Source organism: Taudactylus pleione, unplaced genomic scaffold (assembly GCF_031769625.1).
Source record: "Taudactylus pleione unplaced genomic scaffold, aTauple2 ptg000085l, whole genome shotgun sequence".
In the NCBI taxonomy this organism is placed as follows: Eukaryota; Metazoa; Chordata; class Amphibia; order Anura; family Myobatrachidae; genus Taudactylus; species Taudactylus pleione.
Window position 1 is genome coordinate 12,195,613 of NW_028284487.1, and position 8,324 is coordinate 12,203,936.

Consider the following 8,324-nt stretch of genomic DNA (forward strand, 5'->3'; position numbering starts at 1 on the left):
CTACAGTTAGCAGCCCTTGAAACTTGCAAGAGAACATCATAGACACATACAAAACAGAGAATTTTTAAATCCATGTTAGGAATAAACAAAAATGTCATCCTTTGGCTGATGCAGCATTTCTCTATATGGCATACATAGAAAACTTTTTCTCAAATATAGCAATATTGCAAATCTAAGAAATGCTAAGGCTAATTAATCAATCAGGACATTTATTTGGTGATTGAATCTACTATGGGGAACTAAGTTTTAAGACGAGAAGAAGAACAGACCTTTACTCTCATTAGTGCACACTGAAGAAGAAAATTCTTAAAACCAGAATATCTTAAAACCATAGCACAAGTGATGGATCACTGCATTCTTATTGCAACTTTTCCTAATTCCAAATGTTTGACAAACATCTCTCCAGTTGAAAACTGATTTGAAACAGCTTCAAAATTAGTTTGGAGTAAAAAAACCACTGAAGATGATACGATTTATACAAAGTTTAAATATAGATAAGCTATCCTAAAATTCAACTTTAAGGAAATTGAACAAAGTTAGGTCTCACTAAGATTTGAAATCAGAATACTGGATTCAAAGTCCAAAGTGCTCACCATTACACCATGGAACCCATTATTAGAGAGTCTTCCTCTACTCAATATTGCTGATCTTTGAAATACTGAATGTTCTCCTGTTTTAGGTACATTTGGCATTTTTGTGTTTGTGAATGCTTTTATGTTTGGCCGGTTAGCTCAGTTGGTCAGAGCGTTGTGCTAATAATGCCAAGGTCATGTGTTCGATCCCCATATGGGCCATGTGCTTTTTCTTGTTGTCCTACAAGAAATGCCAAGAAGGGATTTTATCCAGCGGCAAAGTGCATGAAGTGCATGAAGCTACAGTTAGCAGCCCTTGAAACTTGCTAGAGAACATCATAGACACATACATAACAGAGAATTTTTAAATCCATGTTAGGAATAAACAAAAATGTCATCCTTTGGCTGATGCAGCATTTCTCTATATGGCATACATAGAAAACTTTTTCTCAAATATAGCAATATGGCAAATCTAAGAAATGCTATGGCAAATTAATCAATCAGGACATTTATTTGGTGATTGAATCTACTATGGGGGACTAAGTTTTAAGAAGAGAAGAAGAACAGACCTTTACTCTCATTAGTGCACACTGAAGAGGAAAATTCTTAAAACCAGAATATCTTAAAACCATAGCACAAGTGATGGATCACAGCATTCTTATTGCAACTATTCCTATTTCCAAATGTTTGACAAACATCTCTCCAGTTGAAAACTGATTTGAAACAGTTTCAAAATTAGTTTGGAGTAAAGAAACCACTGAAGATGATGGGATTTATACAAAGTTTAAATATAGATAAGCTATCCTAAAATTCAACTTTAAGGAAATTGAACAAAGTTAGGTCCCACCAAGAATTGAAATCAGATTACTGGATTCAAAGTCCAAAGTGCTCACCATTACACCATGGAACCCATTATTAGAGAGTCTTCCTCTACTCAATATTGCTGATCTTTGAAATACTGAATGTTCTCCTGTTTTAGGTACATTTGGCATTTTTGTGTTTGCTGATGCTTTTATGTTTGGCCGGTTAGCTCAGTTGGTTAGAGCATGGTGCTAATAACGCCAAGGTCATGTGTTCGATCCCCATACGGGCCATGTGCTTTTTCTTGTTGTCCTACAAGAAATGCCAAGAAGTGATTTTATCCAGCGGCAAAGTGCATGAAGTGTGGGATGAATGCATTGGCTACAGTTAGCAGCCCTTGAAACTTGCTAGAGAACATCATAGACACATACAAAACAGAGAGTTTTTAAATCCTTGTTAGGAATAAACAAAAATGTCATCCTTTGGCTGATGCAGCATTTCTCTATATGGCATACATAGAAAACTTTTTCTCAAATATAGCAATATGGCAAATCTAAGAAATGCTAAGGCTAATTAATCAATCAGGAGATTTATTTGGTGATTGAATCTACTATGGGGGACTAAGTTTTAAGAAGAGAAGAAGAACAGACCTTTACTCTCATTAGTGCACACTGAAGAAGAAAATTCTTAAAACCAGAATATCTTAAAACCATAGCACAAGTGATGGATCACTGCATTCTTATTGCAACTTTTCCTAATTCCAAATGTTTGACAAACATCTCTCCAGTTGAAAACTGATTTGATTTTATCCAGCGGCAAAGTGCATGAAGTGTGGGATAAATGCATTGGCTACAGTTAGCAGCCCTTGAAACTTGCTAGAGAACATCATAGACACATACATAACAGAGAATTTTTAAATCCATGTTAGGAATAAACAAAAATGTCATCCTTTGGCTGATGCAGCATTTCTCTATATGGCATACATAGAAAACTTTTTCTCAAATATAGCAATATGGCAAATCTAAGAAATGCTATGGCAAATTAATCAATCAGGACATTTATTTGGTGATGGAATCTACTATGGGGGACTAAGTTTCAAGAAGAGAAGAAGAACAGACCTTTACTCTCATTCGTGCACACTGAAGAAGAAAATTCTTAAAACCAGAATATCTTAAAACCATAGCACAAGTGATGGATCACAGCATTCTTATTGCAACTATTCCTATTTCCAAATGTTTGACAAACATCTCTCCAGTTGAAAACTGATTTGAAACAGTTTCAAAATTAGTTTGGAGTAAAGAAACCACTGAAGATGATGGGATTTATACAAAGTTTAAATATAGATAAGCTATCCTAAAATTCAACTTTAAGGAAATTGAACAAAGTTAGGTCCCACCAAGATTTGAAATCCAGATTACTGGATTCAAAGTCCAAAGTGCTCACCATTACACCATGGAACCCATTATTAGAGAGTCTTCCTCTACTCAATATTGCTGATCTTTGAAATACTGAATGTTCTCCTGTTTTAGGTACATTTGGCATTTTTGTGAATGCTGATGCTTTTATGTTTGGCCGGTTAGCTCAGTTGGTCAGAGCATGGTGCTAATAATGCCAAGGTCATGTGTTCGATCCCCATACGGGCCATGTGCTTTTTCTTGTTGTCCTACAAGAAATGCCAAGAAGCGATTTTATCCAGCGGCAAAGTGCATGAAGTGTGGGATGAATGCATTGGCTACAGTTAGCAGCCCTTGAAACTTGCTAGAGAACATCATAGACACATACAAAACAGAGAATTTTTAAATCCTTGTTAGGAATAAACAAAAATGTCATCCTTTGGCTGATGCAGCATTTCTCTATATGGCATACATAGAAAACTTTTTCTCAAATATAGCAATATGGCAAATCTAAGAAATGCTAAGGCTAATTAATCAATCAGGAGATTTATTTGGTGATTGAATCTACTATGGGGGACTAAGTTTTAAGAAGAGAAGAAGAACAGACCTTTACTCTCATTAGTGCACACTGAAGAAGAAAATTCTTAAAACCAGAATATCTTAAAACCATAGCACAAGTGATGGATCACAGCATTCTTATTGCAACTATTCCTATTTCCAAATGTTTGACAAACATCTCTCCAGTTGAAAACTGATTTGAAACAGTTTCAAAATTAGTTTGGAGTAAAGAAACCACTGAAGATGATGGGATTTATACAAAGTTTAAATATAGATAAGCTATCCTAAAATTCAACTTTAAGGAAATTGAACAAAGTTAGGTCCCACCAAGAATTGAAATCAGATTACTGGATTCAAAGTCCAAAGTGCTCACCATTACACCATGGAACCCATTATTAGAGAGTCTTCCTCTACTCAATATTGCTGATCTTTGAAATACTGAATGTTCTCCTGTTTTAGGTACATTTGGCATTTTTGTGTTTGCTGATGCTTTTATGTTTGGCCGGTTAGCTCAGTTGGTTAGAGCATGGTGCTAATAACGCCAAGGTCATGTGTTCGATCCCCATACGGGCCATGTGCTTTTTCTTGTTGTCCTACAAGAAATGCCAAGAAGGGATTTTATCCAGCGGCAAAGTGCATGAAGTGTGGGATGAATGCATTGGCTACAGTTAGCAGCCCTTGAAACTTGCTAGAGAACATCATAGACACATACAAAACAGAGAATTATTAAATCCATGTTAGGAATAAACAAAAATGTCATCCTTTGGTTGATGCAGCATTTCTCGATATGGCATACATAGAAAACTTTTTCTCAAATATAGCAATATGGCAAATCTAAGAAATGCTAAGGCAAATTAATCAATCAGGACATTTATTTGGTGATTGAATCTCCTATGGGGGACTAAGTTTTAAGAAGAGAAGAAGAACAGACCTTTACTCTCATTAGTGCACACTGAAGAAGAAAATTCTTAAAACCAGAATATCTTAAAACCATAGCACAAGTGATGGATCACTGCATTCTTATTGCAACTTTTCCTATTTCCAAATGTTTGACAAACATCTCTCCAGTTGAAAACTGATTTGAAACAGCTTCAAAATTAGTTTGGAGTAAAAAAACCACTGAAGATGATGGGATTTATACAAAGTTTAAATATAGATAAGCTATCCTAAAATTCAACTTTAAGGAAATTGAACAAAGTTAGGTCCCACCAAGATTTGAAATCAGATTACTGGATTCAAAGATCAAAGGGCTCACCATTACACCATGGAACCCATTATTAGAGAGTCTTCCTCTACTCAATATTGCTGATCTTTGAAATACTGAATGTTCTCCTGTTTTAGGTACATTTGGCATTTTTGAGTTTGATGATGCTTTTATGTTTGGCCGGTTAGCTCAGTTGGTTAGAGTGTAGTGCTAATAATGCCAAGGTCATGTGTTCGATCCCCATATGGGCCATGTGCTTTTTCTTGTTGTCCTACAAGAAATGCCAAGAAGGTATTTTATCCAGCGGCAAAGTGCATGAAGTGTGGGATGAATGCATTGGCTACAGTTAGCAGCCCTTGAAACTTGCTAGAGAACATCATAGACACATACAAAACAGAGAATTTTTAAATCCATGTTAGGAATAAACAAAAATGTCATCCTTTGGCTGATGCAGCATTTCTCTATATGGCATACATAGAAAACTTTTTCTCAAATATAGCAATATGGCAAATCTAAGAAATGCTAAGGCAAATTAATCAATCAGGACATTTATTTGGTGATTGAATCTACTATGGGGGACTAAGTTTTAAGACGAGAAGAAGAACAGACCTTTACTCTCATTAGTGCACACTGAAGAAGAAAATTCTTAAAACCAGAATATCTTAAAACCATAGCACAAGTGATGGATCACTGCATTCTTATTGCAACTTTTCCTATTTCCAAATGTTTGACAAACATCTCTCCAGTTGAAAACTGATTTGAAACAGCTTCAAAATTAGTTTGGAGTAAAAAAACCACTGAAGATGATGGGATTTATACAAAGTTTAAAAATAGATAAGCTATCCTAAAATTCAACTTTAAGGAAATTGAACAAAGTTAGGTCCCACCAAGATTTGAAATTAGATTACTGGATTCAAAGTCCAAAGGGCTCACCATTACACCATGGAACCCATTGTTTGAGAGTCTTCCTCTACTCAATATTGCTGATCTTTGAAATACTGAATGTTCTCCTGTTTTAGGTACATTTGGCATTTATGAGTTTGCTGATGCTTTTATGTTTGGCCGGTTAGCTCAGTTGGTTAGAGCGTGGTGCTAATAATGCCAAGGTCATGTGTTCGATCCCCATATGGGCCATGTGCTTTTTCTTGTTGTCCTACAAGAAATGCCAAGAAGTGATTTTATCCAGCGGCAAAGTGCATGAAGTCTGGGATGAATGCATTGGCTACAGTTAGCAGCCCTTGAAACTTGCTAGAGAACATCATAGACATACAAAACAGAGAATTATTAAATCCATGTTAGGAATAAACAAAAATGTCATCCTTTGGCTGATGCAGCATTTCTCTATATGGCATACATAGAAAACTTTTTCTCAAATATAGCAATATGGCAAATCTAAGAAATGCTAAGGCAAATTAATCAATCAGGACATTTATTTGGTGATTGAATCTACTATGGGGGACTAAGTTTTAAGAAGAGAAGAAGAACAGACCTTTACTCTCATTAGTGCACACTGAAGAAGAAAATTCTTAAAACCAGAATATCTTAAAACCATAGCACAAGTGATGGATCACTGCATTCTTATTGCAACTTTTCCTATTTCCAAATGTTTGACAAACATCTCTCCAGTTGAAAACTGATTTGAAACAGCTTCAAAATTAGTTTGGAGTAAAAAAACCACTGAAGCTGATGGGATTTATACAAAGTTTAAATATAGATAAGCTATCCTAAAATTCAACTTCAAGGAAATTGAACAAAGTTAGGTCCCACCAAGATTTGAAATCAGATTACTGAATTCAAAGTCCAAAGTGCTCACCATTACACCATGGAACCCATTATTAGAGAGTCTTCCTCTACTCAATATTGCTGATCTTTGAAATACTGAATGTTCTCCTGTTTTCGGTACATTTGGCATTTTTGTGTTTGCTGATGCTTTTATGTTTGGCCGGTTAGCTCAGTTGGTTAGAGCGTGGTGCTAATAACGCCAAGGTCATGTGTTTGATCCCCATATGGGCCATGTGCTTTTTCTTGTTGTCCTACAAGAAATGCCAAGAAGGGATTTTATCCAGCGGCAAAGTGCATGAAGTGTGGGATGAATGCATTGGCTACAGTTAGCAGCCCTTGAAACTTGCTAGAGAACATCATAGACACATACAAAACAGAGAATTTTTAAATCCATGTTAGGAATAAACAAAAATGTCATCCTTTGGCTGATGCAGCATTTCTCTATATGGCATACATAGAAAACTTTTTCTCAAATATAGCAATATGGCAAATCTAAGAAATGCTATGGCAAATTAATCAATCAGGACATTTATTTGGTGATTGAATCTACTATGGGGGACTAAGTTTTAAGAAGAGAAGAAGAACAGACCTTTACTCTCATTAGTGCACACTGAAGAAGAAAATTCTTAAAACCAGAATATCTTAAAACCATAGCACAAGTGTTGGATCACTGCATTCTTATTGCAACTTTCCTATTTCCAAATGTTTGACAAACATCTCTCCAGTTGAAAACTGATTTGAAACAGTTTAAAAATTAGTTTGTAGGTTAGCTCAGTTGGTTAGAGCGTGGTGCTAATAACGCCAAGGTCATGTGTTCGATCCCCATATGGGCCATGTGCTTTTTCTTGTTGTCCTACAAGAAATGCCAAGAAGGTATTTTATCCAGCGGCAAAGTGCATGAAGTGTGGGATGAATGCATTGGCTACAGTTAGCAGCCCTTGAAACTTGCTAGAGAACATCATAGACACATACAAAACAGAGAATTTTTAAATCCATGTTAGGAATAAACAAAAATGTCATCCTTTGGCTGATGCAGCATTTCTCTATATGGCATACATAGAAAACTTTTTCTCAAATATAGCAATATGGCAAATCTAAGAAATGCTAAGGCTAATTAATCAATCAGGACATTTATTTGGTGATTGAATCTACTATGGGGGACTAAGTTTTAAGAAGAGAAGAAGAACAGACCTTTACTCTCATTAGTGCACACTGAAGAAGAAAATTCTTAAAACCAGAATATCTTAAAACCATAGCACAAGTGTTGGATCACTGCATTCTTATTGCAACTTTTCCTATTTCCAAATGTTTGACAAACATCTCTCCAGTTGAAAACTGATTTGAAACAGTTTAAAAATTAGTTTGTAGGTTAGCTCAGTTGGTTAGAGCGTGGTGCTAATAACACCAAGGTCATGTGTTCGATCCCCATATGGGCCATGTGCTTTTTCTTGTTGTCCTTCAAGAAATGCCAAGAAGGTATTTTATCCAGCGGCAAAGTGCATGAAGTGTGGGATGAATGCATTGGCTACAGTTAGCAGCCCTTGAAACTTGCTAGAGAACATCATAGACACATACAAAACAGAGAATTTTTAAATCCATGTTAGGAATAAACAAAAATGTCATCCTTTGGCTGATGCAGCATTTCTCTATATGGCATACATAGAAAACTTTTTCTCAAATATAGCAATATGGCAAATCTAAGAAATGCTAAGGCAAATTAATCAATCAGGACATTTATTTGGTGATTGAATCTACTATGGGGGACTAAGTTTTAAGAAGAGAAGAAGAACAGACCTTTACTCTCATTAGTGCACACTGAAGAAGAAAATTCTTAAAACCAGAATATCTTAAAACCATAGCACAAGTGTTGGATCACTGCATTCTTATTGCAACTTTTCCTATTTCCAAATGTTTGACAAACATCTCTCCAGTTGAAAACTGATTTGAAACAGCTTCAAAATTAGTTTGGAGTAAAAAAACCACTGAAGATGATGGGATTTATACAAAGTTTAA

At 35.6% G+C, this 8,324-nt stretch overlaps 2 non-coding genes across 2 annotated transcripts; both read left to right on the forward strand.

The window, feature by feature from the left end:
• The first annotated feature begins 1,592 nt into the window (after window positions 1–1,592).
• Window positions 1,593–1,666, forward strand: TRNAI-AAU (transfer RNA isoleucine (anticodon AAU)). Its single transcript has one exon. It is a non-coding gene; the product is annotated as a tRNA-Ile (tRNA).
• A 2,159-nt stretch (window positions 1,667–3,825) lies between these two features.
• On the forward strand, window positions 3,826–3,899 carry TRNAI-AAU (transfer RNA isoleucine (anticodon AAU)). Its single transcript has one exon. It is a non-coding gene; the product is annotated as a tRNA-Ile (tRNA).
• The last annotated feature ends 4,425 nt before the right edge of the window (window positions 3,900–8,324 follow it).